Below are 17,777 nucleotides of genomic sequence, written 5' to 3'. Positions count from 1 at the left end.
GGGCTAGGTTCCTTTCTAATAGTCGAAAATGATTGGAGGGCAACTAACCCCCCTCTCACGCCCATCATTTCCCCAGACACATCGAATCAAAATTTTGAGATAGCCATTTTTTTCAACGTAACTGAAAGTTTTGGAAATTACATCTTTGAGAATGACAACCCCCCCCCCCCTCACAGCCTTCAGGGTAAGGATTGTAAGTTCTGTCTTGGGGGCATATAAGGTTTTTTTTATAGAAAGCGTTGTCGTAAAAACTTCAAAAAGGACTAGTTCGATTGGAAATTGAAAGGGCTTGTGCTCTTTTTAATAGTTGAAAGTGATTGGAGGGCAACTAACCCTCCTCTCACGTCCACCGTTTCCCAAAACACATTGAATCACAATTTTAGACATCCATTTTGTTCAATGTAGTTTAAAGTTCTAGAAATTAAGTCTTTGAGGATGAAATCCCCCCCCCCCCCCACCCTCAGGGCAAGGGTTGTAAGTTATGCCCTGGGGGCATATAAGGTTCTTATAGATAGTTTTGTCGTAGAAACTTCAAAAATGACTAATTCGATTGGAAATTGAAAGAGCTAGTGCCCTTTTTAATAGTCAAAAGTGATTAGAGGGCAACTAACCCCCCTCACACGCCCACCATTTCCCCAAACACATACAATATAAATTTTGAGATAGCCATTTTTTTCAACGTTGTTGAAAGTTCTGGAAATTAGGTCTTAGAGCATAACAACCCCCCAACAGCCATCAGAATAAGGGTTGTAAAGGGTTTTTATAAACAAGGTTGTCGTATAAACTTTAAAGCGGCTCGTTCGATTGGAAGTTGAAAGGGCTAGTGCCCTTTTTTAATAGTAGAAATTGATTGGGGGGCAACTAACCCCCCTCTCAAGTCCACTATTTCAACAAACACATCCAATCAAAATTTTGGGATAGCTACTTTTTTCCACGTAGTTGAAAGTTTTGGAAATTATGTCTTTTAGGATGACAACCCCTTATCCACAGGCTTCAGCGCAAGGGTAGTAAGCTATGCCCTTGGGGCATATGAAGTTTTTTATAGAAAACGTTGTCGTAGAAACTTCAAAAGGGGCAAATTTGATTGGAAGTTGAAAGGGCTACCACCCTTTTTAAAATTCGAGAGTAATTGGAGGGTAACTAACCCCCCCCCCCTCTCACGCCCACCATTTTCCCAAACACATCCAATAAAAATTTGAGATATCCATTTTGTTCAACGTAGTTTAAAGTCTTGGAAATTAAGACGTTGAGGATGGCCCCCCCCCCCCCCACAACTAAGTGCAAGAGCTGTGAGTTATACCCTGGGAGCATATAAGGTTTTTATAGAAAGTGTTGTTGTAGAAACTTCACAAAGGGCTAATTCGATTGAAAATTGAAAGAGCTAGGGCCCTTTTTAATAGTCGAAAGCGAGTGGAGGGCAGCTACCCCCCCCCCCCCCTCACGCCCACCATTTTCCCAAAAAGATCCAATAAAAACTTTGAGATAGCCATTTTTTTAAACATAATTGAAAGTTTTGGAAATTATGTCTTTGAGAATGACACCTCCCCCCCCCCCACACAGCCTTCAGGGCAAGGATTGTAAGTTCTGTCTTGGGGGCATATGAGGTTTTTTTTTTATAGAAAGCGTTTTCGTAAAAACTTCAAAAAGGGCTAATTCGATTGGAAATTGAAAGGGCTTGTGCCCTTTTTAATAGTTGAAAGTGATTGGAGGGCAACTAACCCTCCTCTCACGCCCACCGTTTCCCAAAACACATTAAATCAAAGTTTTTAGACATCCATTTTGTTCAATGTAGTTTAAAGTTCTGGAAATTAAGTCTTTGAGGATGGAAGCACCCCCCCCCCCACAACCCTCAGGGCAAGGGTTGTAAATTATGCCCTGGGGGCATATAAGGTTTTTATAGAAAGTTTCGTAGTGGAAACTTCAAAAAGGACTAATTCGATTGGAAATTGAAAGGGATAATGCCCTTTTTAATAGTCGGAAGTGATTGGAGGACAACTAACCCTCCTCTCACGCCCACCGTTTCCCAAAACACATTAAATCAAAGTTTTTAGACATCCATTTTGTTCAATGTAGTTTAAAGTTCTGGAAATTAAGTCTTTGAGGATGGAAGCAACCCCCCCCCCACAACCCTCAGGGCAAGGGTTGTAAATTATGCCCTGGGGGCTTATAAGGTTTTTATAGAAAGTTTTGTAGTAGAAATTTCAAAAAGGGCTAATTCGATTGGAAATTGAAAGGGCTACTGCCCTTTTTTATAGTCGAAAGTGAATGGAGCGCAACTAACCCCCTCTCACGCCCCCCATTTTCCTGAATACATCCAATATAAATTTTGAGATAGCCATTTTGTTCAATGTCGTTGAAAGTTCTGGAAATTAGGTATTAGAGCATAACAACCCCCCAACAGCCATCAGGGTAAGGGTTGTAAAGGGTTTTTATAGCCAAGGTTGTCGTAGAAACTTTAAAAAGGGCTCATTCGATAGAAAGTTGAAAGGGCCGGTGCCCTTTTTTAATAGTGGAAAATGATTGGAGGGCTAAACCTCCAATCAACTAAATCCCCTCTCAAGTCCACCATTTCCCCAAACACATCCAATCTAAATTTTGGGATAGCTGTTTTTTCCACGTAGTTGAAAGTTTTGGAAATTATGTCTTTTAGGATGGCAACCCCTCCCCCCCCCCCCACAGGCTTCAGAGCAAGGGTAGTAAGCTTTGCCCTGGGGGCATATAAGGTTATTTTATAGAAAGCGTTGTCGTAAAAACTTCAAAAGAGGCTAGTTCAATTGGAAGTCAAAAGTGATTAGAGGGCAACTAACCCCCTCCCCCTCTCACGCCCACCATATCCCAAAACACATCCAATCAAAATTTTGAGATAGCCATTTTTTTCAACGTAATTGAAAGTTTTAGAAATTACGTCTTTGAGAATGACAACCCCCCACAGCCTTCAGGACAAGGGTTGTAAGTAATGTCTTGGGAGCATATAAGGTTTTTTTATAGAAAGCTTTATCGTAGAAATTTCAAAAAGGGCTAATTCGATTGAAAATTGAAAGGGCTTGTGCCCTTTTCAATAGTTGAAAGTGATTTAAGGGTAACTAAATCTCCTCTCACGCCCACCATATCCCAAAACACATTAAATCAAAATTTTCAGACATCCATTTTGTTCAATGTAGTTTAAAGTTCTGGAAATTAAGTCTTTGAGGATCAAAACCCCCCACAACCCTCAGGGCAAGGGTTGTAAGTTATGCCCTCGGGGCATATAAGGTTTTTATAGAAAGTTTTGTCGTAGAAACTTCAAAAATGACTAACTCGATTGGAAATTGAAAGGGCTAGTGTCCTTTTTAATAGTCGAACGTGATTGGAGGGCAACTAACCCCCCTCTCACGCCAACCATTTCCCCGAACACATTTAATAGAAATTTTGAGATAGCCATTTTGTTCAACGTAGTTGAAAGTTCTGGGAAATTATGCCTTTGAGGTTGACAAACCCCCCACGCCCCTCAGGGCAAAGGGTGTAAGTTATGTCCTGGGGGCATATAAGGTTTTTAAAGATAGCATTGTTGTAGAAACTTCAAAAATAGCTCATTCCACTTGAAGTTGAACAATAGGCTAGTGTCCTTTTTAATAGTTGAAACTGATTCGAGGGCAACTAACCCCCTTCTCACGCCCATCATTTCCCCGAAGACATTCAATCAAAGCTTTGAGATATTCATTTTGTTCAACGTAGTTGAAAGGGCTGGAAATTATGTCTTTGAGAATTGGAAACCCCCCCACAACCCCCAGGACAAAGATTGTAATGTATACCCTAGGGGCATATAAGGTTTTTATGGAAAGCGTTGTCGTAGAAACTTCAAAAAGGGCTCATTCAATTGCCAATTGAGTTGGCTAGTGCCCTAATTAATAGTCAAAAGCGAAGGGAGGGCAAATGCCCCCCCACGCCCATCATGTAACACTTCCGATCAACATTTTTATATAGCCCTTTTGTTGAACGCAGTTGAAGGATCTGGAAATTATGTCTTTGAGTGTGACGACACCCCCACAGCCCTCAGGGCCGAAGGTGTAAGTTATGCCCTTGAGGCACGAAAGGTTTTTAGAGAAAGTGTTGTCAGAAAAATTTCCAAAATGGGTCATTCCATTGGAAATTGAGAGGGCTACTGCCCTTTTTAATAGTCGAAAGTAATCAGAGGGAGAATCATCCCCCTCCCCACGCCCATCATTTCCCTAAACATTTACAATCAAAATTTTGATATGGCCATTTTGTTCAACATAGTTTTACAGGTCTGGAAATTAAGTCTTTGAGGATGACAACCCTCCCCCCTAGCCCTCAGGACAAGGGTCGTAAGTTAGGCCGTTAGGGCATATAATGTTCTTATAGAAAATTTTTTCGTAGAAGCTTTAAAAAGGGCTCATTTGATTGAAATTGAGAGAACTAGTGCCTTTTTTATTAGTCGGAAGTGACGAGAGGGCTAATGCCCCCCTCCACGCCCATCATTTCTCTAAACACTTCCAATCAAAATGTTGAGATAGCCATTTTTTTCAACGTATTTGAAAGGTCTGGAAATTATACCGGTAATCAGACGCTCTAGTGCTCTTTTTAAGAGTCAAAGTGATCGAAGAGCAGATACACCCTCCCCCCGCACACGTCGTATTTTCTCGAGATGCATCCAATTGAAATTTTGAGATAGCCATTTTATTCAAAATAATCCACAGTTCATATAGCAAGGCTTTTGGGATTATAACAAGCCCCCAGAGCCTGGGGGTAATGGTTGTAAGTTATGCCCCAGGAGTATTTAAGGTTTATACGGAAGGAATGGTTATATAAACTTTAGAGGAGTCTCATTTGGTTGAAAATTGGAAGTTTTAGTTTCCTTTTAAGAGTAAAAGTAATGGAGGGCAACTAGCCCCCCTGACTACCCCTCTTTTCACCAAACGCATCTAATTGAAATTGTAAGATATTCTAAATCCTGTAGGGTTAGCAAAACCCCCGAGAGCCCTGAGGTGTTATCCCCTGGGGGTATATAAGGTTTTTATCGAATGGCTGGTCGTAAAAACTTAAGTAGGAGCTTATTTGATTTGAAATCCGAAATTATAGTGCCCTTTTTAAGAGTCATTAGTGATTTGAGAGCAAACAGCTCTCCCATCCACGCCCATCATTTCCTCAAACACATCCAGTCAAGAGGTTGAGATAGCAATTTTGTTCAGCGCAGTTGAAGGGTCCGGGAATTATGTCTTTGAGGATGACAGCCATCCCACAGCCCTCAGCACAAGGGTTGTTGGCTAAGCTTTGCCCTTGGGGTATATGAGTATACTTTTAGAAAGGGTGGTCGAATATACTTTAGAGGGGTCTCATTTTAAAGTTAATCAGAAGTTTTAGTGCCCTTTTTAAGAATCAAAGTGATCAGAGGTGAGCTCCCGCCCTCCCCCCACATGTCGTGTTTTACCAAAATGCAGACAATTAAAATTTTGTGATAGCAATTTTGTTCAAAATAGTTCAAAGATCATATAACAAGGTTTTGTGGTTGTTATAAACCACCAGAGCCCTGGGGTAAGGGTTGTAAGCTATGCCCCGGGGGTATTTAAGGAGATGGAAGGGATGGTTGTATATAAACTTTAGAAGTGGCTCATTTGTTTGAAAATTGGAATTTCTACTTCCCTTTTAAGAGTCAAAAGTGATGGAGGTCAACAACCTCCCCCCCCTAAATGCCCCTCTTCTCACGAAATGCACGAAACGCATCAAATTGAAATTGTGAGATATCCATTTTATAGTGCCCTTTTAAGAGACAAAAGTGATTTGAGAGCAACCAGCCTTCCCAAAAACAAACATCCAATCAAAGTTTTGAGACATCTATCTTTTCAGCATTGTTGAAATGTTCAGTAGTTATGCATTTGGGGACGTCAACTCCCCCCCCCCCAAAGGCCTTAGGATAAAGCTGTAAGTTAGGCAATTTGTTCATTGTTTACATATAGTATACGTTATTGAGAAAAGATATGTATGTTTGACTACTACTTCTCCAAAATAGGAAGGGCATTAAGGTGAGTTTTTCAAGGAATATTGAGGGGAATGTTGAACTAAATCAAGACACGTTTTGTATATATGCATTGTCAAAAGGATGTAACGCAGGATAACTGAGTATGTTAATTTAGTACTTTCAGTAAATGATAGGGAGACGATCAATTGACCAAAAAGGCAATATTTGTACACTACTGCTACTACAACTACCGCTGCTTCTACTGCTACAACACCTACTACTACAACTACCACTAGTATCATTAGGCTAATACTACTGCTTCTGTAGTGGGTACTACTAAGGCTGAGGATATTTAAATAAACATCTGAGGAAACGTTGAGGGGAAACGCTGATCTAAATTGAAGCATATGATGTGCATACAGATTGCTGATACGGGCGTATCAGCAATATTTTCAGAACGGATTAATGTATCAAGAGGAAACTTCAGGAGTTTCCTGAGTGGCATATTCAGTTGACCAAAAGGCAAAATGTACCTGCTACTACCGTTATTAATACTGCTGCTACTACTGTTACTACTAATAATAATAATACACCGTTACTGTTACTACTGTTCCTGGTGCTACCAATACTGCTATGATACTAGTACAATTAAGGCTAAATATATGAAGTTCAAAATTTGACAGAATATTGAGGAAGAGTTTGAACTAACTAGAGACACACTATGTGCATGCAGATTGTCAAAAGGGTGTATCTCAAGAATGGATTTGGGTATTAAGTTAGAACTTTCAGAAAATACTTAAAGTCGAAGATCAATTGACAAAAAGGTAACAAATGCATGTCATTACTGATACTACTACCACTGCTACTTTTAATAATACTATGCTGCTACTAAACTACTTCGACTACTACTTCAATTGTAACTACTTGTAACGCTTAGAGTATTAAGATGAAAAGGCGTCAAAAAGGGTTCACAAGCGCAAATCCGCAATATTTTTGGAATGACCTACCGTGCCAAAGTAAAACTTCCGGGGCGTCATGAAAGGGATGTTCAACTTATCAAAAGGCAAGATGTAGATGTTATTAGCACTATTAATACTGCTGCTACTATTGTTACTACTACTACTACTATTAATACAACACTAGCACTGCAACTACTTCTTCTACTACCGCAACTACTGTGATACTAGTTGTATTAAGGGTAAGTATATGAAGGTAAATTTGAGAGAATATTCATGGAAAGTTCGAACTAACAAAAGACACTATGCACATTTAGATTTTCAAAAGAGTATATCTTAAAAATTGATTCGTGTATTAAGGGTGAACATCGCGTGTTGAAGGGGATGTTGGAAAAACCCCGAAGGCTATATGTGCATACTGCTACTAATGCTACAACTGTTACTACAACTATTGCTGCTACACAAGCTAAGGGTATTATGGTAAAACTTTCATATCAGACCGAGAACAAATCAGATCAGACCGAAAAAAGATCAAATCAGAGAGAGAAAATATTAGATCATACCGAGAATAGATCAGTCAGACCGCAAACAGATCTTATCAGACCGAATACAAATCATATCCGACAGAGAACATATCAGATCAGACTGAGAACAGATCATATCCGATCGAGAACAAATCAGGTCAGACCGAAAAAAGATCAGATCAGGTAAAAAACAGATCAGATCAGACTGAAAACAGATCAGTCAGACAGAAAAGAGATATTATCAGACCGAAAAAAGATCAGATCAGACCGATTACCGATCAGTCAGAGCGAAAACGGATCATATCAGACAGAAAACAGATCATATCTGACCGCGAAAACATCAGATCAGACCGAGAACAGGTCATATCCGACCGAGAACAGATCAGATCAAACCGAGAACAGATCAGTCAGACCGAAAACGGATCTTATTGACCAAAAATAGATCATATCCGACCAAAAACAGATCTTCTCAGACCGAGAACAGATCAGATCAGACCAAGAACAGATCAGATTAGACCGAGAACAGATTATCAAACTGAAAATAGATCTTATCAGACCGAGAACCGACCGAGGACTGTTCATATCAGACAGAGAACAGATTAAGTAAGACTGACAGATCAGTCAGACCGAAAACAGATCTTATCAGACCGAGGACAGATCAGATAAGACCAAGAACAGATCAGATCAGACAGAGAACAGATCATATCAGACCGACAACAGCTCAGTCAGACCTAAAACAGATCTTATCAGACCAACAACATATAAATCAGATGGAAAACAGATCATATCAGACCGAGAACAGACTAAATCAGACCGAGAATAGATAATATCAGACCGAGAACAGATCAGTCAGACCGAAAATAGATCTGATCAGACCCAGAAAAGATCATATCCGACCAAGAAAAGATCAGATCAGACCAAGATCAGATGAGATCAGACTAAGAACAGATCAGATAAGACCGAAAACAGATCAGATCAAACCGAGAAAATATCAGATCAGACGGAGAACAGATCAGTCAGACCGCAAACAGATCTCATCAGACCAAAAACAGATCACATCCGACAGAGAACAGATCAGACCGAGAACAGATCATTTCCGACCAAGAACAGATCAGATCAGACCGAGAACAGATCAGATCAGACTGAGAACAGATAGGATCAGACCGAAAATAGATAGGTCAGACTGAAAAGTGATCTTATCAGACCAAGAAAAGATCAGGTCAGATCGACTACAGGTAAGTCAGACAGAAAACAGATCTTATCAGACCGAAAACAGATCATGTCTAACCGAGAACAGATCAGATCAGACCGAGAACAGATCATATCCGACCGAGAAAAGATCATGTCAGACAGAGAACAGATCAGATCTGACCGAGAACAGATCAGATCAGAACAAAACAGATCATTCAGACTGAAAACAGTTCTTATCAGACCCAGAAAATATCAGATCAGACCGAGTACAGATCAGTCAGACCAAAAACAGATCTTATCCGACCGAAAACAGATCTTGTCTGACCAAGAACATATCAGATCAGACCGAGAACCGATCAGTCAGACCGAAAAAGATTAGATCAGACCGAGAACAGTTTATATCAGAGAGAGCTGATCAGATAAGACCGAGAACAGATCATATCAGACCGAGAACAGATCATATCAGACCGACAACTCATCAGTCAGACCAAAAACAGATCTTATCAGACCGAAAACAGATCAGATAAGACAAATAACAGATCAGATCAGACCGAAAACCGATGAGATCAGATCGAGAACAGATCAGTTACACCGAAAACAGATCTTATCAGACCGAGAACAGTTCATATCTTACAGAGAACCGATGACATCAGATCGAGAAAAGATCAGATCAGACTGAGAACAGATCATATCAGACCGACAACATATCAGTCAGACCAAAAACAGATCTTATCAGACCGAGAACAGATCAGATAAGACCAAGAACGGATCAGATAAGACCAAAAACAGATCATATTTAACCGAAAACAGATTTCATCAGACCACGAACAGATCAGATCAGACCAAGAACAGGTCTTATCTGACCAAGAAAAGATCAGTCAGACCAGAAAAAGATCTTATCAGACCGAGATCAGATCAGATAAGACCAAGGAAAGATCAGATAAGACAAAGAACAGATCATATCAGACCGAGAACAGATCAGTTAGACCGAAAGAGATTAGATTAGACCGAGAACAGTTTATATCAGACAGAGAGCTGATCATATCAAACCGAGGATAGATCATATCAGACCGACATCCCATCAGTTTTCAGTCTGACTGATCTATTCTTGGTCTGATCTGATCTGTTCTTGGTGTCGTATGATCTTTTTTCGGCATGATCTGTTCTGTTCTCGGTCTGATATGATCTGTTTTCAGTCGGAATGACCTGTTCTCGGTCTGATCTGATTTGTTCTTGGTCTGATAAGATCTGTTTTTGGTCCAACTGATATGTTGTCAGTCTGATCTGATCTGTTATTAGTACGATCTGATCTGTTCTCCGTCGGATAAGATCTGTTCTCGGTCTGATCTTATCTGTTATCGGTCTTATCTGATCTGTTCTTCGTCTAATATGATCTGTTCTCGGTCGGATATGATCTGTTTTTGGTCTGATAAGATCTGTTTTCGGTATGCCTGATCTGTTCGTAGTCTGATAAGATCTATTTTTAGTCTGATAATCTGTTCTTGGTCTGATCTGATCTGTTCTTGGTCTGATCTGATCTTTTCTCGGTGTGAGATGATCTGTTCTTGGTCGGATATAATCTGTTTTTGGTCTGATAAGATCTGTTGTCGGTCTGACTGATCTGTTCTCTATCTACTCTGATCTGTTCTCGGTCTGATCTGATCTGTTCTCGGTCTGATATGATCTGTTCTCTGTCGGATAGAATCTGTTCTCGATCTGATATGATATGTTCTCTGTCGGACATGATCTATTTTCGGTGTGATAAGATCTGTTTTTGGTCTTACTGATCTGTACTCTGTCTGATCTGATTTTTTCTCGGTCTAATAAGAACTGTTTATAGTCTGAATGATCTGTTTTAGGTCTGATCTGATCGGTTCTCGGTCTGATCTGATTAGTTCGCGGTCTGATCTGATTTTTTCTTGGCCGGATATGATCTGTTCTTGGTCTGATCTGATCTGTTTTCGGTTGGACATGATCTGTTTTCGGTCTGATAAGATCTGTTTTCGGTCTGACTGATCTGTTTTCGATCTGAACTGATCTGTTCTTGGTCTGATAAGATCTGTTCTCGGTCTGATCTTATCTCTTCTCGGTCTGATCTGACCTGTTCTCGGTCAGATATAATCTGTTCTCAGTCTGATTTGATCTGTTCTCGGCCCGATCTGACCTGTTTTCGGTCTGACTGATCTATTCTTGGTCTGATCTGATCTGTTCTCCGTCGGATAAGATCTGGCCTCGGTCTGATCTGATCTGTTCTCGATCTGATGTGTTCTCGGTCGGATATGATCTGTTTTTGGTCTGATAAGATGTGTTTTCGGTATAACTGATCTGTTCTCGGTCTGATAAGATCTATTTGTAGTCTGATAGTCTGTTCTTGGTCTGATCGGATCTGTTTTGGTCTGATCTGATCTGTTCTCGGTCTGAGAAGATCTGTTTTGGTCAGATATGATCTGTTTTTGGTCTGATAAGAACTGTTTTCAGTCTGAATTATCTGTTCTTGGTCTGATATGATCTTTTCTCGGTCTGATTTGTCCTCGGGCTGATCTGATTTATTCTCGGCCTGATATGATCTGTTCTTGGTCTGATCTGATCTGTTATCGGTTGGACATGATCTGTTTTCGGTCTGATAAGATCTGTTTTCGGTCTGACTGATCTGTTCTCGGTCTGATCTGATCTGTTCCCGGTCTGATAAGATCTGTTTTCTGTCTGAATGATCTGTTCTCGGTCTCATCTTATCTGTTCTCGGTCAGATATGATGTGTTATCAGTCTGATCTGATCTGTTCTTGGCCTGACCTGACCTGTTTTCGGTCTGACTGATCTGTTCTTGGTCTGATATGATCTGCTCTCGGTCGGATATGATCTGTTTTTGGTCTGATAAGATCTGTTTTCGGTATGACTGATCTATTCTCGTTCTAATAAGATCTATTTTCAGTCTGATAATATGTTCTTGATCGGATCTGTTTTCGGTCTGATCTGATCTGTTCTCGGTCTGAGAAGATCTGTTCTCGATCCGATATGATCTGTTCTCAGTCGGATAGGATCTGTTCTTGGTCTGGTCTGATCTGTTCTCGGTCGGACAAGATCTGTTTTCGGTCTGATAAGATCTGTTTTAGATCTAACTGATCTGTTCTCGGTCTGATCTGACCTGTTCTCAGTCTGATAAGATCTGTTCTCGATCCGATATGATCTGTTCTCAGTCGGATAGGATCTGTTCTTGGTCTGGTCTGATCTGTTCTAGGTCGGACAAGATCTGTTTTCGGTCTGATAAGATCTGTTTTTGGTCTGACTGATCTGTACTCGGTCTGATCTGCTATTTTCTCGGTCTGATAAAAACTGTTTTCAGTCTGAATGATCTGTTTTGTTCTGATCTGATCTATTCTCAATCAAATCTGATCTGTTCTCTGTCTGACATGATCTTTTCTCGGTCGGATATGATCTGTTCTCGGTCTAATCTGATCTGTTCTCGGTCAGACATGATCTTTTTTCGGTCTGATAAGATCTGTTTTCTGTCTGAATTATCTGTAGTCGATCTGATATGATCTTTTCTTGGTCTGATAAGATCACTTTTCAGTCTGACTGATCTATTTTCGGTCTGATCCTATCTGTTCTCAGTCTGATCTGATCTGTTCTCGGTCTGATCTGATCTGTTCTCGGTCGGAAATGATCTGTTCTCGGTCTGATCTGATCTGTTCTCTGTCGGATGTGATCTGTTTTTGGTCTGACAAGATCTGTTTGCGGTCTGACTGATCTGTTCTCCGTCTGATCTGATATTTTCTCGGTTTGATCTGATCTGTTTTCGGTCTGATCTGATGTGTTTTCGGTCCGATAAGATCTATTTTCGGCCTGACTGATCTATTCTCAGTCTGATCTGATCTTGGTCTGATCTGATCTTTTCTTGGTCGGATATGATCTTTTCTCCGTCTGATAAGATCTATTTTCGGTCTGACTGATCTGTTCTTGGTCTGATATTATCTATTCTCGGTCTGATTTGGTCTGTTCTCGGTCTGATATGATCTGTTTTCCATCTGATTTATATGTTGTTGGTCTGATAAGATCTGTTTTTTGTCTGGCTGAGCTGTTCTCGGTCTGATCTGATCTGTTCTTTGTCTGATCAGATCTGTTCTTGGTCTTATCTGATCTGTCCTCGGTCTGATAAGATCTGTTTTTGGTCTGACTGATCTGTCAGTCTTACTTAATCTGTTCTCGGTCTGATCTGATCTGTTTTAGGTCTTATCTGATCTGTTTTAGGTCTTATCTGATCTGTTCTCTGTCTGATATGAACTGTCCTCGGTCGGTTCTTGGTCTGATAAGATCTTTTATCAGTTTGATGATCTGTTCTCGGTTTAATCTTATCTGTTCTTGGTCTGATCTGTTCTCGGTCTGAGAATATCTGTTTTTGGTCGGATATGATCTATTTTTGGTCAATAAGATCTGTTTTCGGTCTGACTGATCTCTTCTCGGTTTGATCTGACCTGTGTCTCGGTCGGATATGATCTTTTCTCGGTCTGATCTGATCTTTTCGTGGTCGGACATGATCTGTTTTCTGTCTGATATGATCCTTTTTCGCTCTGACTGATCGGTAATCGGTCTGATCTGATCTTTTTTCGGTCTGATAATATCTGTTTTCTGTCTGACTGATCTGTTTTCAATGTTCTCAGTCTGATCTGATATTTTTCTGTCGGCTATGATTTGTAGTCGGTCTGATAAGATGTGTTTGCGGTCTATTCTCGGTATGATCTAATATTTTCTCTGTCTGATTTGATCTTTTTTCGGTCTGATCTGATTTGTTCTCGGTATGATAAGATCAGTTTTCAGTCTGACTGATCTATTCTTGGTCTGATCTGATCTGTTCTTGGTGTCATATGATCTTTTTTCGGCATGATCTGTTCTTTTCTCGGTCTGATCTGATCTGTTTTCAGTCGGAATGACATGTTCTCGGTCTGATCTGATCTTTTCTTGGTCTGATAAGATCTGTTTTCGGTCCAACTGATATGTTGTCAGTCTGATCTGATCTGTTCTTAGTCTGATCTTATCAGTTCTCTGTCTGATATGAACTGATCTCGGTCTGATATGATCTGTTTTTTTTGTCTGATCTGATATGTTATCGGTCTGATATGACCTGTTTTTGGTCTGATAAGATCTGGTTTCGGTCCGACTGATCTATTCTCGGTCTGATCTGATCTGTTCTCGGTTTTATCTGATCTGTTCTTGGTCTGATTTGACCTGTTCTTGGTCTTATCTGATCTGTTCTCTATCAGATATGATCTGTTTTCGGTATGATAAGATTTGTTTGCGTTCTGACTGTTCTCGGTCTGATCTGATCTGTTCTCGGCCTGATCTGATCTCTTTTCGGTCTGACTGATCTGTTCTTGGACTTATCTGACCTGTTATTCGTCGGATAAGATCTGTTCTCGGTCTGATCTGATTTGTTCTCGGTCTTATATGATCTGTTTTCGGTCTGATTAGATGTATTTTCGGTCTGATAAGATCTGTTTTCGGTATGACTGATCTGTTCTCTGTCTGATAAGATCTATTTTCAGTCTGATGATCTGTTCCTGGTCTGATCTGATCTGTTCTTGGTCTTATCTGATCTGTTCTCGGTCTGAGAAGATCTGTTCTTGGTCGGATATGATCTATTTTTGGTGTGATAAGGTCTGTTTCCAGTCTGACTGATCTGTTCTCGGTCTGATCTGATCTGTTTTCGGTCCAACTGATATGTTGTCAGTCTGATCTGATCTGTAATTGGTCTTATATGATCAGTTCTCTGTCTTATATGAACTGTTCTAAGTCTGATATGATCTGTTTTTTGTCTCATCTGATCTGTTATCGGTCAGATATGATCTGTTTTCGGTCTGATAAGATCTGTTTTTGGTCTGACTGATCTGTTCTCGGTTTGATCTGATCTGTTCTTGGTCAGATCTGATCTGTTCTCGGTCTGATCTGATCTTTCCGTGGTCGGACATGATCTGTTTTCTGTCTGATATGATCTGTTTTCGCTCTGACTGATCTGTAATTGGTCTGATCTGATCTTTTTTCGGTCTGATCTGATCTGTTCTCGGTCTGACCTGATTTGTTCTCGATCGGATATGATCTGTTCTCAGTCTGATCTGATATGTTCTCTGTCAGGTATGATTTGTATTCGGTCTGATAAGATCTGTTTGCGGTCTATTCTCGGTATGATCTAATATTTTCTCTGTCTGATTTGATCTTTTTTCGGTCTGATCTGATTTGTTCTCGGTATGATAAGATCAGTTTTCAGTCTGACTGATCTATTCTTGGTCTGATCTGATCTGTTCTTGGTGTCATATGATCTTTTTTCGGCATGATCTGTTCTTTTCTCGGTCTGATCTGATCTGTTTTCAGTCGGAATGACATGTTCTCGGTCTGATATGATCTGTTCTTGGTCTGATAAGATCTGTTTTCAGTCCAACTGATATGTTGTCAGTCTGATCTGATCTGTTCTTAGTCTGATCTTATCAGTTCTCTGTCTGATATGAACTGATCTCGGTCTGATATGATCTGTTTTTTTGTCTGATCTGATCTGTTCTCGGTCGGGTATGAACTGTTTTTTGGTCTGATAAGATCTGTTTTTGGTCTGACTGATCTGTTCTCGGTCTGATCTGATCTGTTCTCGGTTTGATCTGATCTCTTTTTGGTCTCATCTGATCTGCTCTCGGTCTGATCTGATCTGTACTCGGTTTGATCTGATTTGTTCTTGGTCGGATTTGACCTGTTCTCGGTCTTATCTGATCTTTTCTCTCTCAGATATGATCTGTTTTCGGTATGATAAGATTTGTTTGCGTTCTGACTGTTCTCGGTCTGATCTGATCTGTTCTCGGCCTGATCTGATCTCTTTTTGATCTGACTGATCTGTTCTTGGACTTATTTGATCTGTTATCCGTCGGATAAGATCTGTTCTCGGTCTGATCTAATCTGTTCTCGGTCTTATATGATCTGTTTTCGGTCTGATTAGATGTATTTTAGGTCTGATAAGATCTGTTTTCGGTATGACTGATCTGTTCTCGGTCTGATAAGATCTATTTTCAGTCTGATGATCTGTTCCCGGTCTGATCTGATCTGTTCTTAATCTTATCTGATCTGTTCTCGGTCTGAGAAGATCTGTTCTTGGTCGGATATGATCTATTTTTGGTCTGATAAGATCTGTTTCCAGTCTGACTGATCTGTTCTGGGTCTGATCTGATCTGTTTTCGGTCCAACTGATATGTTGTCAGTCTGATCTGATCTGTACTTGGTCTTATCTGATCAGTTCTCTGTCTGATATGAACTGTTCTAAGTCTGATATGATCTGTTTTTTGTCTCATCTGATCTGTTATCGGTCAGATATGATCTGTTTTCGGTCTGATAAGATCTGTTTTTGGTCTGACTGATCTGTTTTCTGTCTGATCTGATCTATTCCGGGTCTGATCTGATCTTTTCTCAGTCTGATCTGATCGGTTCTCTGTCTGATTTGAACTGTTCTCGGTCTGATATTATCTGTTTTTTGTCTGATCTGATCTGTTGTCGGTCGGGTATGATCTGTTTTTGGTCTGATATGATCTGTTTTTGGTCTGACTGTTCTGTTTTCTGTCTGATCTCATGTAATTTCGGTCTGATCTGATCGGTTCTCGGTCTGATCTGATCTCTTCTCGGTCTTATCTCATCTGTTCTCGGTCTGATAAGATCTGTTTTCGGTCTGAATGATAAGTTTTCGGTCTGATCTGATCTGTTCTTGGTCTGATAAGATCTGTTTTCGGTCTGACTGATCTGTTATCGGTCAGATCTGATCTGTTCTAGGCCTTATCTGATCTGTTTTCGGTCTGATCTGATCTGTTATTGGTCGAATATGATCTGTTCTTGGTCTGATGTGATCTCTTCTCGGTCTGATCTGATCTGTTCTTGGTCCGATAAGATCTGTTTTCGGTCTGACTGATAAGTTTTTGGTCTGATCTGATCTGTTCTCAGTCTGATAAGATCTGTTTTCGGTCTGACTGATCTGTTATCGGTCCGATCTGATCTTTTCTAGGCCTTATCTGCTCTTTTTTCGGTCTGATCTGATCTGTTATCAGTCAGATATGATCTTTTCTCGGCCTTATCTGATCTGTTTTCATTCTGACTGATCTGTTCTTGGTCTGATCTGTTCTGCGTCGGATAAGATCTGTTCTCGGTCTTATTTGATCTGTTCTCGGTCTTATATGATCTGTTTTCGGTCGGATATAATCTATTTTTGGTATGAGTGATCTGTTTTCGGTCTGATAAGATCTATTTTCATTTGATGATCTGTTCCCGGTCTGATCTGATCTGTTCTTGGTCTGATCTGTCCTGTTCTCGGTCTGAGAAGATCTGTTCTTGGTCGGATATGATCTATTTTTGGTCTGATAAGATCTTTTTTCTGTCTGACTGAGATCAGATCAGATAAGACCGGAAATAGGTCAGATCAGACCGAAATAGATAATATCAGATCGACAACAGACTAGTCAGACCAAAAACAGATCTTATCAGACCGAGAACAATAAGATAAAACCGAGAACAGATCAGTCACACCGGGAACAGATAAAATCAGACCGAGAACAGATCAGATCAGACCGAAAACAGATCAGTTTGACCGAAAACATATTTTTCTAGACCGGAAACAGGTCATAAGAAACCGAGAACATATCTAATCAGACCGAGAAAAGATCATATCAGACCGAGAACAGATCAGATAAGAACAAAAATGCATCAGATAAGACCGAGATCAGATCAGATTAGACCGGAAACAGATCATATGCAAGAACAGATCAGACCTAGAACAGATTTTATAAGACTGAGAATAGATCATTCAGACAGACAACAGATCTTATTAGACCGAGAACAGATCATATAAGACCAGGAACAGATCAGATCAGGCCGAGAATAGATCAATCAGACCAAAAACAGATCTTATTGGACCAAAAACAGATCATATCTGACCGAGACAGATCGTATCCGACCGATAAAAGATCAGATAAGGCCAAGAACAGATCAGATCAGACTAAGAACAGATCAGATAAGACCAAGAACAGATCAGAAATGACCGAAAACAGATCATATCAGACCGAAAACAGATCATTCAGACCAAAAACAGATATTATCAGACGGAGAACAGATCCTATCCGACTGGGAACAGATTAGAA

The sequence above is a fragment of the Artemia sp. Qi Xiang Cuo genome, chromosome 16 (assembly GCF_049724085.1).
Source record: "Artemia sp. Qi Xiang Cuo chromosome 16, ASM4972408v1, whole genome shotgun sequence".
Lineage (NCBI taxonomy): Eukaryota > Metazoa > Arthropoda > Branchiopoda > Anostraca > Artemiidae > Artemia > Artemia sp. Qi Xiang Cuo.
The sequence above is the reverse complement of the archived record's forward strand: the minus strand, read 5'-3'. Positions refer to the sequence as shown.